General features: G+C 29.5%; 1 long non-coding RNA gene across 1 annotated transcript; it reads right to left on the bottom strand.

Moving 5' to 3' along the window:
- Positions 1-5810: 5810 nt before the first annotated feature.
- Positions 5811-10253, bottom strand: LOC146992826 (uncharacterized). The gene is made up of 2 exons (XR_015039218.1): positions 10168-10253; positions 5811-6012 (listed from the first exon to the last, which is right to left on the bottom strand). It is a non-coding gene; the product is annotated as an uncharacterized LOC146992826 (long non-coding RNA).
- Between the last annotated feature and the right edge of the window lie 7914 nt (positions 10254-18167).

The raw sequence follows: 18167 nt of genomic DNA, 5'->3' as shown, positions 1-18167 counted from the left end.
TGTATCTTTACATAAAAATAGTGTTTGTCAGAAAAGGAAGTTTCTTTTCTTATACACGTGCATTAAATTCAGCGACAATACTGAATGCACTTTTTTCTTTCATTTAAAGCCACAGAATATTAGAAATAACATAGACATTACATGGAAATAGCATAATATTTGCAAATCAAATATTTTCTACAATGTAAAAGGAATAGAATTCAACAAATTTGCAAATAATTATAATATACTTACTAGCACACAGTGCCTTTACAATTGGATCGAGATCGTCGTGTTTTGTTTTTTTGCACTAAATTCATAAACTCAGCTATATATATTTATATAATCTAAGCGCTTAAGACTGCTTCTGATATTAACACCATCTTCGAATTATTTTATAATTTTATTATTCCATGAAACAGGAAGCCATCTGCAGAACGCTGCAGCTAAATTTTTTTCGTTTCAAAGAAAGCAAAAGATAATTTTCACGCTTCCGTATCCCGCATGCGCGTCATTCAACAAAAACAAAACAGTAAGAATCCCGCCTAAGCGTCATTACGTCAAGAGAAAATGATGTCATCGGGAAGTATGTCCAATCACAAGTACGGATTTTCCCTATGCGCCTGGCGCGGTAAAGAATGCTTATATGCGAGCGGGAACTAATTTAAAGGCAATGAACGCAATTCTTAAGAATACATTTTTTTACATTTTGATGTGATTGATTTAAATATAAATGTATTAAAATTATGAGATGTCTAATGAGAAATATTAAATATTTTTATGAAAGTTCATAAAATTGACTCTTTAAAATCATTATATACTTTTTCTTTTTTATGCTAATTATTTTAAGTGGTTGGCCACGCAAGCTGCTAGTTTTTAAAGAAATAATATAGCGGGAATAAAAAATGTATGGCAACACACATAACACTCTATCCAGAAATCTAAAGATATGCTGTTTCTAAATAGTATTTTGTCATTTTTGCTGTAGAATTTTATGTAGCGTAAGTGCTAAGAACCTTTAATAAAGTGAAAAACCCAAAAAGGTCAATAATAAAAAGACAAAAAAAAAAAAAAAAAGAAAAGAAAAGAAAAGAAAAGACTGAAAAAGTAGAAAAATCTGTGCCAGTACGTAACATTGTGTCGGGAATTCTAACCGTATGGTGCTTTTAAATATTTTGTGATTTTGCTATTAAGTTTTATGTAACATGTGCGAACAAATGCAGTGCCTTTACAGTACGGAAGATCACCAAATTTAAAATTTTAATTTTGAGGTTCTCTGTAGATACAATCTCCGAAAGCATAAGACAAGTCAGTTTTCGGAAATAGCAAAAACGACGTTGGGAGCTAATTGCTGAAAAATTAAGCTAAAAAGACCAAAAAATGTTGGGTTAAGAGGAAGAAGTGAGTCTAAGAACAGACTGGTAAACTGCGAGCTCGGCGAGAGCATAAAAAAAACCTCATTAAACCCTCTGGTGCGACTTTGAACCCTGCTAAAAATGCCCCGTAGAAACCCATAATTTTTTTTACGGGGAATTGGCCTACGGGTACCCGTACAGCTCTGCGGGTACGCGTAGGCCAAATCCCCATAAAAACCCGCAGACAGAAACCCGTAAAACTGTACGGGTACCCGTAGGCCAAATCCCCGTAAAAACCCATAGAAAGAAAACCGTACGGTTGTACGGGTACCCGTAGGCCAAATACCCGTAAAAACCCATAAAAAGAAATCCGTACATTTGTACAGGTAACTGTAAGCCAAATACCCGTAAAAACCCATAAAAAGAAACCCGTACGATTGTACGGGTACCCATAGGTCAAATATCCGTAAAAACCCATAGAAAGAAACCTGCAGGGCTGTACGGGTCCCTGTAGGCCAAATACCCGTAAAAAACCTGTAAACAGAAACCCGTATGACTGTACGGATACGAGTAGGCCAAATCTCTGTAGAAACCTGTAGAACTGTAGGCACTATAAACAAAGTCCCAGTAAAAACCCATAGCCAAAAATCAGAACTTTATATGCATATCCATTGGCCAAATTTCCATTAAAAAATGGATATTCCGCAGGTCTACGCCTTGTAAAAACCAGTAAACAAAAGCATGTACACCTATACAGGCACCCATACGCCAAATCCTGTAAAAACCACTACACAAAAATCCACAGACCAATAAAGGTACCTCTTGGAAAAATCGCTGCACAAAACAGTAAACAAAAACCCATAAACAGAACCAATAGCATTATACCATAGTGGAGTATCCATATATAGAACGGGTATCCATATGCAGAATCCCTATAAAAAACAATACATAAAAATAGAACTTTAAATCAAATTTCCATAAAAACATAAACCAGCAGAAGTACATAATTAGCACTAATGAAATGTACAGAACTAAATGGCGGAGAAAGCATGTAAAGTAATTTTAAATAAAATTCAATGCGAATAAATAAAAATTTTAAAATATCTAGAAGCCTACGAGCCCCTGTCCTTCTTAATCCATGCCAATATCTATATACATATTAAAATATTTGTATAAATTCTCTTTACAAAATTTTAAACTACCTTTATATAATTTTGAAAATAAAATGAAATAATAACCAAAGTCATGATTCACAACCTTCGAATGATATATGTACATATATATATGTAAGAAAAATAAGGAATAAGCAAAAGATTAAATTAGCAGCGTAAAATTAATTTTCCTTCTCCATTCTAAAAACAGTAATCTTTCTGCACTGCATCATTTCGAGATTAATTCATGTCATATGACTCTTACAAAATTTGATGTTGTAAAAGAAAGTAAAACTCAAAAAGCCAATAGTAATTTTACAGCAGTATTAACTATTAAATACGAGTAAAAATGCATCGAGAACCAAAATTAACTCGGTATGAATTAAGATTTCACCCTTAACATAACGCATTTGCTTTTTACGCTTTGGCCTAGCTGGATTGCAGTCTGTCTGCTCCTTGTTTCTTACTAAACATTTATCAAAAATGTTAATTTTTGGAATAGGCATAAATAATGTGCCAACTTGTTTGTGGCTGCAACATATTTGCTGAAAGAAAAGTTGAATTAAATCTACCTCGACTGCCAAATTTCTTATTCATTGTGGATTGGAGTTTCAACATCTCTAAGCCATCAAAATTCTTGCTGTTCATTACGGATTCAGCTGCTAGTATTCGACTACAGAATGTATTACATTTATATATATAATATCATTTCATTTGATGGTTGCGAATCATTACTTTGACTGTATATATATTATTGATTTCATTATAAATATGAAAACATAATGAGGTAGCACTGTAAAAAAAAATCTGTAAAGTTACTAAGAAAAGTCGTGGAAACTGGGATGCCATGGATTATTTGAGTAATCAAAACAGGAATTTTCTTAGTAACTTTACAGAGATTATACCTGTAATGGTTACAGATGTTTGACATGTAATGTTACAGGAAGTTATTCTGTAGGCATAACAAAGTTTTTGTATGTTGATTACCGAAGCATATGCCTGTAAAGGTTACAGATCTTTGATCTGTAATGTTACAGAAAATTATCGCGTAAGTATAACATGTTTTTCATATGTGATTTACCAATGTAAACATCTGTAAAGATTACAGGAAATAATAGTGTAAGTAGATCGTAATTTTTGAATGTGAATTACTAAAGGGAATATTTGTAGATTACTAGTGTTCTGCTTGTAAGGTTATTGCAAGTGATTATATAAGAACATGTATTTTCATGTGAAATTTTAAAGGATATATATGTAAAAGTTGCAGATAATTTACTTAAAAGTTCTTCCAAATAATTATGCATATAGAACATATTTGTCTTATACAAAATACAAAAATGATGTATTCCTAAATATTAAATATTTTGATTGTAATATTACTATAAATAATTACACATGTAGAACATATGTTTTATGTGAAATGTCTACAGCTACTGCTTGTAACAAAATATGCTGCATTTATTTATTTGTGGGGAAAGGGAAGTTATGTAACTTTAAATATTAAGTTTTTTTTTTTAAGGAAAAATACCTTAGATTTTCTAAAAGATATACAACATTTTCTTTCAAAATATTCCCAATGTTAAAAAGAAGCTCAAATTTTATGTTTTTCTTACATCTGCATTACTTTCCTTTATTGAATTTTAAGACATCTCAAAGTTACATATGCATCACGAAATAGGTGGAAAAAAAACTTGTGTATTAGACTTAATGGTCTTTTGGCAATAAATTAGTAATGTTCTAGAATTCCCCCGCTGAACACTGGTAGTTCGGTCCGAGGTTCAAATCCCGCGAATGGGCTGGTTGTATGGGTATTTTCATGGTTTTCTCCATGTGTAACATGTATATAAGTCAGTTTCCCTTCGAAAGTCCTCCACAAAGGCATTTCTCCACTTAGGCAGATAGTCCTAGTGTGCTTTGCCATACTTAAGTAAACTAAACCAAATCATTCTCCTTATACCCAACAGTGTAATCTAAAGAGACTGCAATTGGATATGATTACAGTAAAAAAATATTTTAATGAAATTGTTTCAATAAACAATTCTAAATATTTTTTCAAATTCTAAAAAAAATTACTTATGTAACTCAACAATGAACTTAAATTCAGTTATCACAAGTTATCCAAAATTATTTTCATGCTTAATTGCATTATTCATTTTAATTACAACATATAATTCTTTTAGGCATAAATGCTTTTTAATCTCTTCTGCTACTGACCATTAATTGAAATAATAGATTAATTAATCAGACAGTTGTACAGGTATTTTCCCAGATTTAAAACTTTATTAATAAATTACATTCTTCTCATTGAATACAAAATTGAAGAATTAGTTAGTCCTAAATTTAATTTTTCAAGTATTCCTTCTACTAAAACATTTATTGCCTACAGGCAGCCAGACAGTAAGCTGAACACTAGCATTTGGCTCTAGATTTAAATCCTAGAGAATGGGCTGCCTGTGTAAATGTTTGTGTAACATGAAGGTTTCCTTAAAATATTCCTTTCCTTGGACAGATGGCCCTCTCTTGCTTTGTCATATTTCAAATAATCAATTCAAGCATTTAATGTAGGTATGACTTCACAACTTTGTCCCAAATTCTAACTGAAAAATTGAACAGAATCCCCTGATACTGTGTCTATAATACATGATGAATATAGAATGATCTTAAAAATTTAAGGAAGAAAATATAATGTATTTGGAAATGCCTTGATCCTATAATTATATTTTTCTCTGCTATGCCTAGAAAATTAAGAAAAGAATGTAAAAACTGAAGATAAAGAATTCAGCATTAATAATTGATATGATAGTAGTAATAAACTAAAAATTTTTTAATGAAAAATTGATAACGCATAATGGCTCCTTAAAATTTTAATTTTCTATCCTACTATTAATGGAACTAATTTATCACTATAATCAAAATGACTCAGATTTTCTTTCTTTAACTGATGTCAAAAATACGATGATTATTTCAAAATTCCTGTGGATGATTTAATTGTTCTCAAAATTTTCTATTCATTTATTAAATGGTTCAGATTAATGTTTTTGTTATCATTATTTCAAACGACTTTTTAAATCTTCGGGAAAAATGTTTAAATCTTCATTCAACAAAATTATATTTTTAGATAGATTTTTATGGAATAAAAAATTCTGTAAGATAATATTCATTCACACAAGATATTAACTTAGTATTTGCTCATTACTTTACAAGTATTCGATGAAGCCTTTTAGTGTAACATACAGGTTACATAAGGAACCATTTCATTTTAACGTAATATTCCATAATCATATATTTTATTTCAAAAAATATCATATTTTGAAAATATTGGATATTGCAATGGATTTCGACTCTTTATTCCAATACACAGAATATAGAAACAAAAATAGGTTTATTTTTATTTGAAAACTATCCAAAAGGAAAATAAAATAAAAAAATAGGTAAAATTTATATTATTGTTATTTTTAATTATTCTTCTCATTATTATTAGTTGTGAAGGTGCAGTCCTCTTCTTCTTAGGATTCAAAGAATGGCTCCTAAATAAAGAAAAAATCACATTCGTTAGAAGTACATAACATATTCTAAATTTGTTATGTGACATTTTAATTTAGAATCTCTTCATAATAATTGCATGCACTTGCACATATTCCAAATGATTTAAATCTTTTTTTAAATTAAATAATTAAATTGCAAACAAGATTCCTTTTGGTCCTTTCATGAAATCATAAATTGCATGTATCATCCATTTTTGAAGCAAAAACAGTACAAATTTAAATAATTCAGAAATATTGCAGAAAATGATTTGAGGTTTATTAGATATTTACTATATTTATTTGTAATATAAAATAAATCTGTAAAGTAGTTTTAATAATGATCAGATTTTTTTTAAGATTAATTTCTCTAGAAATTGAAATGTATTAAGGTAGCACTTCTCAATCTGTGGATCATACAGCTTGCCCTCATGGTCCTCCGAAGTTTCCAAAGGAGACAAAAAAATTTAGTTGAAAAATCTCAGAGTTTAAAAAGTTACATATGACAATCATCTATCACCTTTTCTCGTAAGATAGACATTTTATGAAATTTATTATTGGTTACCCTACTTACAGACTTCCCACTCAGTCTTAGCAGTAAAAGATGGATTTAAAGCACTATAACTGTGGTACTTACCACCATATATCCAAATATACTATCATATATCCACTAAGACTGTGGTCTTACCATCATATATCCAAATATGGAAGAGCCATGCAAGATTTACAAATCATCCTTCTCATTAATAATCTTGAAATATTAGAAATATAACTTTTCTTCAATGGACTTAATTATGAAATATAACGGATTTTAATTATATATTAAAATATAAGTGTACTAGTAGTAATATATGCTAAAAAATTGCTTTCGAAGGGAACAGCAGCAAGGTGATTCACAAATTATGATAATTCACATAATCTCTATTCGAAAAAAGTTTGAGAAACGCTGAAACAGGAGAATAATTAAATTATGGTTAATACTGGTAATTTCAGCCATATGCTTTAAGCTTGATGATCAACATTAAAAAATTCTCAGAAAGTGTTAGATCAAAAACTACTTTTCCACATAATATGAACTTATACGTAACAGCATTTAATACTTAGCTCACTGGCAAAATATACAAAATTTTGAAATGCAAGTATATATATATATAAGGCCAATAATATAGTTATCAACAATTAATGCATGAACTTCAATACTTACACAATTAACAAACACATGAACAATGATATTACATACATTCATCCTCTGAATTAACTAGTCAGTTTGGGTATTTTCTATCTTAGATGTCGCAAAAATTGATCGTGGATTTAATATTTTAAATGTTCCTCTCATAGACATTTTAATACTTGTATTTTTTACATAGAGTGTCATCTTTAGTTTTACAGATATTCATTTGTTCACTTATTACGATTAAGTTTTACAGACAGAACAAATGATACCTGATTACATTAAGTGGTATTTAAGACAGAAACTTACTTACTGGTACTTAGCACAGTTGCTAGAAAAATATTACATAGTGAAAGACAGGGTACAAAGTCAGAATCTGAAAACTTATTGACTTACACTAAGCTATTTAATGCTTGAAATATTTATGATTAGATAATATCTTTTACATCATCAATATCTAACAGTGATATGATATACTTTAAGTATACAGTAAAACCACTCTATAACTTTTCCATAATTTTGTACAATTTTGATATTTAATGGAGGTGGTTACTTCACAAAGCATGATTATCAGTGATAATTAATATCAATGTTTGTATCACCAGAATACTTGACATAATCACTTAAAGAGGTATAGTTGCTAAGGAAGGTTTTTCTATACTTCAAACAATGGTTTACATATTTTAAAAAGTATATTTTTCTGACACTGTTATTTAAAAAGTGTATAACTCCTTCTACTCTTAAGCATAAAAATTTGAAATTTTTATGCTTAAGAGTCATTCATTTAGTTGTAACTTACAGGAAGATATCTTAAATGCCTAAAATGTTTTAATTTATGAAAAACAGCAGTTAGAGTATATTGAAGGGTGCTCCCTGTATTATCAAGGGAGCGCAAGTTTGTGCAATTCTCTAATGTTTTCTTAAGTGAAAATAGGTAGATGTGTACATAGATAAAGTCAAGGGAGTGCGCGATGCCAAGTTTGTACAATTCACAGATTTTTTTTTAAAGTGAAAATAGGTCGATGTGTACATGGATACCGAGTATGTGCAATCTGTCTTCGTGTAGCGGCAGTTTTTGGCACACAAATCGTCGCTACACAAGCCAAAATAACATGGTCAAAGAATTGCACAAACTCGGTATCCATGTACTGCCAAAAATCGCCAAATTTTGCCAAGGGGCACCCATAAATATGCTTTTACCAAAACAAGCTTTAAGGCATACTGTCAATTACATTTTAAATTCCAGTGATTTTTCAACACTAGTTCAAATACTTTAAGCATATGTTTGCATAAGTTACATAACTTTTGCATCAGCAAAATTTATAACTTAGCAAATATGAACTATGAAAAAAAATATTTGAGCTTACCTTGACCCTTGGATTTACTAAATCTATGACACTTTTAACGCCAAAGAAATTCGATGACCGAAAATATGCGATGATTTATTTAATCTGGTTTTAAAATGGGTCATTTTAAGTTTGGCTATATCAACAACATATTACTCAGTATTGTTGGATAGTGAATTTGTAATTCTTTTTCATTCTTGAAATTATATACACATGACAGAATTGGAATAAAAATTTTAGGTTTTTCAGATGAACTCATAGATTGAACTAATTTGTTGAATTTTATCAAGTAGTTCTTAAAAATACAACCAACGATTAATTAAAACCAACTGCAATTCAAATGGATACTCTTTGTCGAAAAGGAGCAGTAGAACTTATTTTAAACATTCAGCAATAAATAGTTTTCTGAATATATTTTTTAGCGTAACGGCAGTTTCAAACATAATAAAGAGAACAACATTCATTCTAATGAGGATAATTTTGAAAATAATTCAAAGATATTTTTAAATGAAAAGATGACACAAAAGAATTATTCTCAAAAAATACGTTATCTCAGATATAGAAGAAATTTGGCATTGAGCTGAGTATTGAAATTAATATATGCAACTGACGTATCATTACTAATATTTCCATGATTTGATATTGAATGCTATAACTATAAAATATTAGCAAATGCATTTTATAATGAACTTTGCACCAAAATTTATAGTAAATTTATATGTAAATTTACATTGTAAGTACTAGAATGAATGTTGTACCATTTTATTAATATTTTACTTTTCAACAAGCATAAAGGAAAAAATAGAATTTTTTTTCTTTAATGTTCCTAGTATGTTACATCATAGTTAAAAATATGTCAAAGTCACGGCATTTCGATTGCCTTTTGTAAATGTTGGTTATAATGTAACTTAATAGATGCTTTATAAGTTGGTAAAGACTGTCCTGGATTAAAACTATCTTTAACACAAAAAATAATATACATTGAATACTTTTACAAATATGCAATTGCTATCCGACTATATAATCTTTTAAGGCGAACTTATCGCATGTATTAATGAAATGATATTCCATTTTTAATGTATGTTAAGTTATTTTGTCGAATTTTTTAAATATATTACATTTATTTTTTCTTTTTCGTTGAGATTAATAATAACATGCATAGTGTAATAATGCTCTGAAAAATATTCTAAAGCAGTTCACGCTGGGATTAATGATAACATGTATGGAATAATAATGTTACATCTGTCAACAAAATGAAAAATATGAATATTCTAACGCGATATGTTTTAAAAGATACATAAATATTTAACATGAGAAATTATTAGACTATAGATAGAACATTAATATTAAGCTTATTTGTTTTTAAACTAACATATTAACAAATTTGTTTCTGTTTATAAATATGAGCAGTTTAACTGCTGACACCTGCAGATGTAACGAATAAAAGTTGTTATTTTACTAAATGGAACACAAGTGATTGATGTGTGATTTGAACTCTAACAATAATTCAACACAGGTTTATTTAGGAGCATTAGAATTATAAGCTAAACATTAAAAGAATTTAATTATAGATAGTGTAAAGAACATAACAAATACATTACATAAAATTAGTAAAATACACGTCAAACACTATTTCGAACTTACCTCGACCATAGCAAAAATAATGGCTAACATGGCGACTATCGTTGAACCAAAGAATTGAACTCTCCCGCTAAGACGCTGTTTTTCCACCTTCTTCCTGATTGGTTCTTCTCTCTCAGCCGTTTTAAGCCACGTGATCACACGCTACGGACAAAATCCAAGCAAAACTTCTTGAAAAACTCCTGTAGAGTTTACAGTTTCGTTTGGTTCTGTGTTCGTTACAGGTATTTCCTTCGTAATTGTTCGCATTTCTGTAACTATACAAGACTTTTGTCTGTTAACTTCGAGGTTTTTTTTTTTACAGTGTGGACCTCATTGCGTATATTTATATTTCAGTTCTTTAATTGGGAAATTAAACAATTGTATTTAAACACATCAGCTTGTTTAACAATTTGATACCTAATGAGAAATGTATTGCCAAAGGATGGTACTTTCTAGCACCTGCTTAAATTTTAAGTTACCTACAATGCACTAAACCAAATTAAAAAATAAAACTAGAAGAAACCCAAATTTTCAGGAAGAGAAACATTATTAACAAACAAGCAAAAAGAATACGGGACTTGCAAATTAGAAACTTAACATAGAGTTCAAATTTAGCATACTTGCTATCCCCTTAAAGCTCGCTTACCAATGATAGCAACACCCTGCAGCTTATTATGACATGCATACACATAGATGCATGGAAGAAAGGATGAATCCTAGAATATAATGTAGTGAAGAAATAATAATATACAAACACTGTGTCGATCCCTTATTACAATACTTTGAATGTTACCTGTATCTCTCAAAGATAAATGAAACGTGAAGATAACATATAATAAACTTAATAATACCCAAAATACAATAAATTATATTGTTACAAAACGAATTTAAAAAAATTTACAAGTTTCAACAAATACCAATTCTCAACGCACAGTTGGGGATTAAGGAAATATCTCATAGCGTATAATGTTTTATTCCGTATCTCACTTTTAGTGCTATATAATCTTCCACAGATTTTATATAAATAAAATCTATAACATAATGGGTATTTATACTATATGTAGTTCTTGATGTAAAAAAGATCAACTTTCGTACTGTAAAAATTCTATCTATGTGAATAAGTATGAATATACTCATATACACATAATTATACTAAATAACTAATTTAATGAAACTAAATTCCTATAGAAAAATGGGGAAAATGTAGAATCGCCCACTGCTTGGCGTGTTTTTAAGAATTGCACATACTCTGTATCCATGTACACATCGACATATTTTCACTTAAAAAAAACATCCTAGAATTGCACAAAAATGCCATTGTGCACTCCTTTGACTTTATTCATGTACACATCGACCTATTTTCACTTAAAAAGTCAAAAGAAAATTGACAAAAATCCAATTCCTTTTACTTTTGTAAAAAGTGCCAAATAAATAAGTGGGCGATTCTGCACTTTACCCGAAAAAATATATAAAAATACCACTTACCTATATATATTAATAATTTATTATTACACAAGGTTTTTCATATATCATCTCAAAGGAACATAAATTTAATTAAAGCGATGCATTATTGGAATAAATTTGAGTCAGTGTTTTAGGTGTAAGTTATTTAGATTTCTATTGTAGAAAGAATACTTTATAAAATGTATAGAAATATAATTTTGAACCATAAATATTCTAAATAGTAAAATTTAAAGTACTGAAAAGGTAGCTATTGTTTTTGACAGTAGATTATATAATATAAAAATACCTCATGCTGAGCATTTTCTGAAATTACAAAGCCAAATGAAATTTATATAGTGCAGTATTTAGCAATAATAACTTTTTGTAAACAAATATAGCTATATTCGCTTAATTATAATGACAGTAATTTTAACTGCATTTTAACTGCATATTACTCTAACTATATTTGAAAGCAATGCTATAACAGTGCCCTTATAAGACTCATGATCCGAAAAGCTTTGGTTTTAATTGTCTCGTAAAAACTTTCAATTACTTCCGCAAAATTCATACCCACGTAAAAATTACTACACCGAAGTCAATGGATTATACAGCAAAACATACCTAAAACAATCAACTCCACAATTCGAGATAATGCCAGTTTCCCGTAGTCTGACAAAACTATGAATGATTTTTTAAGTCCTGTTATTTAATTATTGTCTTGACAACTGTGCCATTATCAGAGGTGGTCGTTTAAGAAAATAACCACTATATGAGGTTTCAACTTAATGTAATTTTTTTCAAGTAAATAATTCACTTTTTATACTCCCAAGACTAGTACATTTAATATTACATAAATCTTATTCACAAATCTATTTCTATTTCAAAAGCAATTTATGAAAAACGCATTTGAAATTTTCTTCATCAAACTAATAATAATGAAAATTCAAGTATGCATAAAAATGATTATATGTGTGTTAACAAAATAGCACAAAATATTTAATGTAAAAATGTGATTCTAGTCTCATACTTGTAAAGAAAAATAGACCAAAAAAAAAAAAAAAATACAGTGTAAGCTACTATGATCATCTAAATTTTCACATAATTTTAGGAGTGGAAAAAAGATTCCTTAAGCTTGTATGTCTTGTCTACCCCATTCAATAAGTAATAAACACATTAAATATTTCAATGTTTATTTCATTAATAAAACTTACCTTTTTTGCTCGCGAAATATAATTAGTACATTTTTTAAAACATAAAAAAACATTCTTTTTGCTCGGCCACATCACATTAGTCGAAAAATTGAAAATTGAACCATGCAAGATCATTTTTAAGTAAGGTATGCTCAAATTTATTAGTACATAATATTCAAATGATAAAGCATCTATATGAACAAGCTTTAAAAAAGTATTTCTAAACTGTAATCAAAAAAAAAAAAAAATTTTTTTTTCCAAAATACAGTTTCAGTAGAATGCAAAAACTATATTTCTGCATCTGCACACTGAACCAAATTATCAAGTCTGAAATTATCACTTTTCAGTCTTTAAGCACATTGTTTTCAGGTTAAAAGTGAAGATGGAAAATCAATTTCACGCACAGAAACTCCATTTCACAACTAGTCAGTTATCAGCAACGTTCTCTCAAACATTAGACACGATTACACGTGCTTGACTTTAGTTGTATATTCATAGTCAGTGCTGGTATTTTATTATTTAATTACTAATTTCTAAACAGTAAAACATAGTAAAATTTGTAATACAGTAAATCCTAGTAAATAATATATTGCATTACTACAACCACGAAGAAAATAACACCAATATCGCACAACAATAACTAGAGCGGCGCCATATTGCTTGTTTGGGAAACTTTTGAGAGGGTGGGAGGGAGGGGAATTTTTTTCCTCACGTCAACGTTAACAGGGAGAAAAGTTTTGCGATTGTGAATGAACTTGTTCGCGTTAAAGAGATGTTGGTTGATACCGGTGTTTATTTGTAATATTAAAAATGTAAGTGCTTATGCGTGTGTATTCAGAGAACCAACTAGTAGCAAGAACCACCTCCCTAAGACGACCGCCTTTGAAAGAGACCAGTATTTCTGAAAACATAAGCATAGTTTGGTATTGAATATTCCCTCTGTAAGGCGACCATTCACAAAGAAAATTCTGCAAGTGTGTCTGGTCGCCTTAGAGAGATTCATTCCGTAGATGCAATCTCCCTAAGACGACCACCTCTAAAAGATAAACGTATCTCTGAGAACGTGAGTATATATTGGTATTGAGCATCACCTCTCTAAGGCGACCACTTGCAAAAATGAATTTTTATTTGCGGCTGGTCGCCTTAGAGAGACCTCGTTGTCTGTGGTGTATATGATTACTGTTATTGTTTCTGAAAAAAAATTTTAAATCAAACAAATAAGCATATTTAGTAAAAACCCTCTCTAAAACGACTACCTGCGTTTCTGATGGTCTTAAAGAAATCATATTTTCATTCTGTTAATTTTGTTGTTTACAAGACGTCTATTAACATCAGATAAAAAAATAGCATAAATCCATATAAACCAACAGAAGATTTATTATTATATTGATACCAGTAAGAAAACCAGTAAAAGTCAATATAAACATATACAAACCAGTACAAAGTTCTGCCATTAAAAATGTTTGTTGTATGGGTGTCAATTGATACCAGTAAGAAAAACCCACAGAGATCAATAGAAACCAGTAAAAGTCAGTAGAAACCATCAAAAATTCTATAGGTACCAGTAGAAAGTTTTACTGGTTTCTATGGGTCATTTGGAAACCAGTAAAAAAAAAAACCCCACAGAGACCAACAGAAACCAGTAAAAGTCAATACAAACCCATAAAATGTTATGGGTACCCATAAAAAGTTTTACTGGTTTCTATGGGGCATTTTTAGCAGTGTTACGAAGCGAATAACGATACTAATGCGTAGTTCGAAAGGCTAGTAATAACTTGACGATTCTTGTTCGAACGCTAATTTTGTTTCGACGAATATGCATCAGTGGTAAATTTGATCTTGATTTGGATACAAAAAATTCATGACGATATCTTTCATTTATATTTAATGAAAACACCAAATATATCTCAGTAATACACACACATCGCAATGGCGAACTACAGTTACATAATGTAAAAAACACAGAATTCTTTTGGCGCAACAGCGCCCTCTATCCTATGAAAAGTTCTAACAAGCAGGGAAGCTTTTTATAGATTCTTTTTCTTTTTTTCAGTTTACTTTTTATTACTTGCACTAATTTTTTAATTTATTTAATTATTTTTTTTTTCATTTTATTATTCATGATTTATTTTTTTAGTTTTCCTTTCCTGACCGCTTTCCATAGAGCAGTGGGACTTCTGATTTTTAGAAGTCGAGCCTTGCTTTATGTAGCTCATCAATTACAGGACCGCATTTTAGATTACATTTCATTTTGATGATTAATTTTCTTAAAACTGTGATTATATGTACAGTATTTTCTTTCATTACATTCTAAATTTTATTGTGAATCTGTTTCTATAATCTCAGGTTTTTTTCCCTTAGCTATTTTCTACTTTCCATTTTGTATATATCCTACTAGAAGTTAAGAACTGAAAGCCTAGTTAATCATTGATCTGCATTAAAGATGTTTGTTGAGAGATTTGTTTCGATGTATTTTTGTCAAGTTGATTTTAGTCATTTTATTATTAAGTTAATATTATTTCTTTTTACAGTTAATTTCACTGTGCTTTTTGATTATAGCAGACATACTTTGTATGTGATAAAAAATCATTTTATGAAAGCGAGGCATGTGCTTTTTTATCAGTGCCCAAAACGAACTGGTTTTGTTTAGTTTAACTATGGCAGAAAGCTATCTGCCTAAGGGGAGAGATGCCTTCGTGGAGGACTTTATAAGGAAAACTGGCGGGTATACACTCTGCATATGGGGAAAACTACTCGTTCATAAAAACGCTCATGCAACCCGTTCGTCTGGAATTTAAAATGGCGTTATGAGAAACTGAAATCTAGAGAAAGGACTACTTTATCGTAGGCTTGTCTAATTGATATTTTTTTTTTTTTTTTTTTTCATTTTACAGATGGGGCTATAATTTTCATTGAGTATGACTAACGCGAGCATGTGTGTTTACAACAGCAAAAGTTTTTGAGATACATTATCTAGAAATAATATTTTAAATTTTGTAAAAACTTGAGCTCACTCAGATTTTTAGATTAATAAATAAGTTCTTCCGCTCTACTTAATATTATAACATAACGTTAAATATTTCTTACGCTCTCTTTTTTTGGTATAGTTTTGAAATCAAAAATTAATTTATATAAATTTCTTGTTTTAACATGTCATTCATTCTTAATTTATAAGGTATACTTATTTATTAGTTACTAAACTGTCAATCCTTTTCACCAGGATTTCTCGTCTGAAGAAGCAATCAGTATGGATCTGGAAAGAGCCCAGAAGCTGTTGATGTCGAAGCGCACAAAACAGTTGATGTATGTGCTCTTCCACATCAACTCGTCTGTGCACTTTGACATCAACAGTCCTAAGCTTCTTTTATTTTTTTCTTTTTCCATCTTTTCCTTTCTCACACTATTTCTTTATACTCACTTGTTTTCTCTTTTTATGTTCTTCTCGTTTTTCCTGCATATTTCATTTCTTCTTATCTGTTACATTTTTCTTTATTTTTAATTTCTTCGTACTTTCATTTCGAGTCGCTCACCTTACCTATTTCTTTCCTTTATGCTTTTTCTATTTTTCTCTTATTTTAGTAATTTTATTTTGTCTTCCATTTCTTTTTTTTTAAGCATCTTGTTTTTTCTGTTTATTTTAGTAACTTTTTTACGCTTCGGTTTCACTCGCTTGTTTGATTTTTTCTTTTGTATTCTTTTTCTTTCTCCCACTATTTCTTCATACTCGCTTGTTTGATTTTTTCTTTTGTATTCTTTTTCTTTCTCCCACTATTTCTTCATACTCACTTGTTTCTCCTTTTGTTCTCTCTTTTTATGTTCTTCTCTTTTTTTCTGCATATTTCACTTCTTATCTGTTACATTTTTCTTTATTTTTAATTTCTTCGTACTTTCATTTCGAGTCGTTCACCTTACGTATTTCTTTCCTTTATGCTTTTTCTATTTTTCTCTTATTTTAGTAATTTTATTTTGTCTTCCATTCCTTTTTTTTAAGCAACTCGTTTTTTCTGTTTATTTTAGTCTCTCTTTTTATGTTCTTCTCTTTTTTTCTGCATATTTCACTTCTTCTTATCTGTTACATTTTTCTTTATTTTTAATTTCTTCGTACTTTCATTTCGAGTCGTTCACCTTACGTATTTCTTTCGTTTATGCTTTTTCTATTTTTCTCTTATTTTAGTAATTTTATTTTGTCTTCCATTTCTTTTTTTTAAGCAACTCGTTTTTTCTGTTTATTTTAGTCTCTCTTTTTATGTTCTTCTCTTTTTTTCTGCATATTTTACTTCTTCTTATCTGTTACATTTTTCTTTATTTTTAATTTCTTCGTACTTTCATTTCGAGTCGTTCACCTTACGTATTTCTTTCCTTTATGCTTTTTCTATTTTTCTCTTATTTTAGTAATTTTATTTTGTCTTCCATTTCTTTTTTTTTTAAGCAACTCGTTTTTTCTGTTTATTTTAGTAACTTTTTTACGCTTCGGTTTCACTCGCTTATTTTATTTTTTTCTTTTGTATTCTTTTTCTTTCTCCCACTATTTCTTCATACTCACTTGTTTTTCTTTTTATGTTCTTCTAGTTTCTTCTGCATACTTCTTTTTATCTGATACATTTTTCTTTATTTCTAATTTCTTCGTACTTTCATTTCTAGTCGTTCACCCTACCCATTTCTTAATTTTATGCTTTTTCTATTTTTCTTTATTTCTAATTTCTTCGTACTTTCATTTCTAGTCGTTCACCCTACCCATTTCTTAATTTTATGCTTTTTCTATTTTTCTGCTATTTTAGTAATTTTATTTTTACTTCCATTTATTTTTCTTAGGCTTCTCTTTTTTTCTGTTCACTTTAGTAATTTGTTTATACTTTTCTGTCATCAGTTCATTTTTATAATTTTTTGCGCTTTGGTTTACTCAGCTTATTTTAGTAATTTGCTGCCCGGACGGGAAAGTGATTAGTGACTGTCACTGCCGTACCGAAGGGCTCGAGTTCGAATCTCGGCGAAGACATGGATGTAAATTATCTGTCCGTTCACAGGAGGTAACGGTGGCCGCCTATAAGGTGCCTCCATAATAAAATGAGCATCACTTCTGGTACTGACGCCACTTAGTAGTGGCGAAAGCCTAAAATGGCTATTACTATTACCCATTAAAAAATAGTAATTTTATTGTTTATACTACTCCTCTGTTACTTTAGTAATTTTATTTTTCTTCCTTTTTCTACTCTTCTCTCTTTTTTTTTTTTTTTTTTTTTTTTCCTGATCATGTTAGTAATTTTTCCACGCTTTTCTTTCATCAGTTTATATTAGTATTTAATTTTATTTTTAATTCTTCCCCTTTCTTTTTAAGCTTTTTCTTCTTTTATGTTTATTTTAATTTTATTTCATTTTTATTTGTCTTCT

The sequence above is a fragment of the Stegodyphus dumicola genome, chromosome X2 (assembly GCF_044657685.1).
Source record: "Stegodyphus dumicola isolate Sdum_Otavi_A_Nest chromosome X2, ASM4465768v1".
Classification (NCBI taxonomy): domain Eukaryota; kingdom Metazoa; phylum Arthropoda; class Arachnida; order Araneae; family Eresidae; genus Stegodyphus; species Stegodyphus dumicola.
The sequence above is the reverse complement of the archived record's forward strand: the minus strand, read 5'-3'. Positions and strand labels throughout refer to the sequence as shown.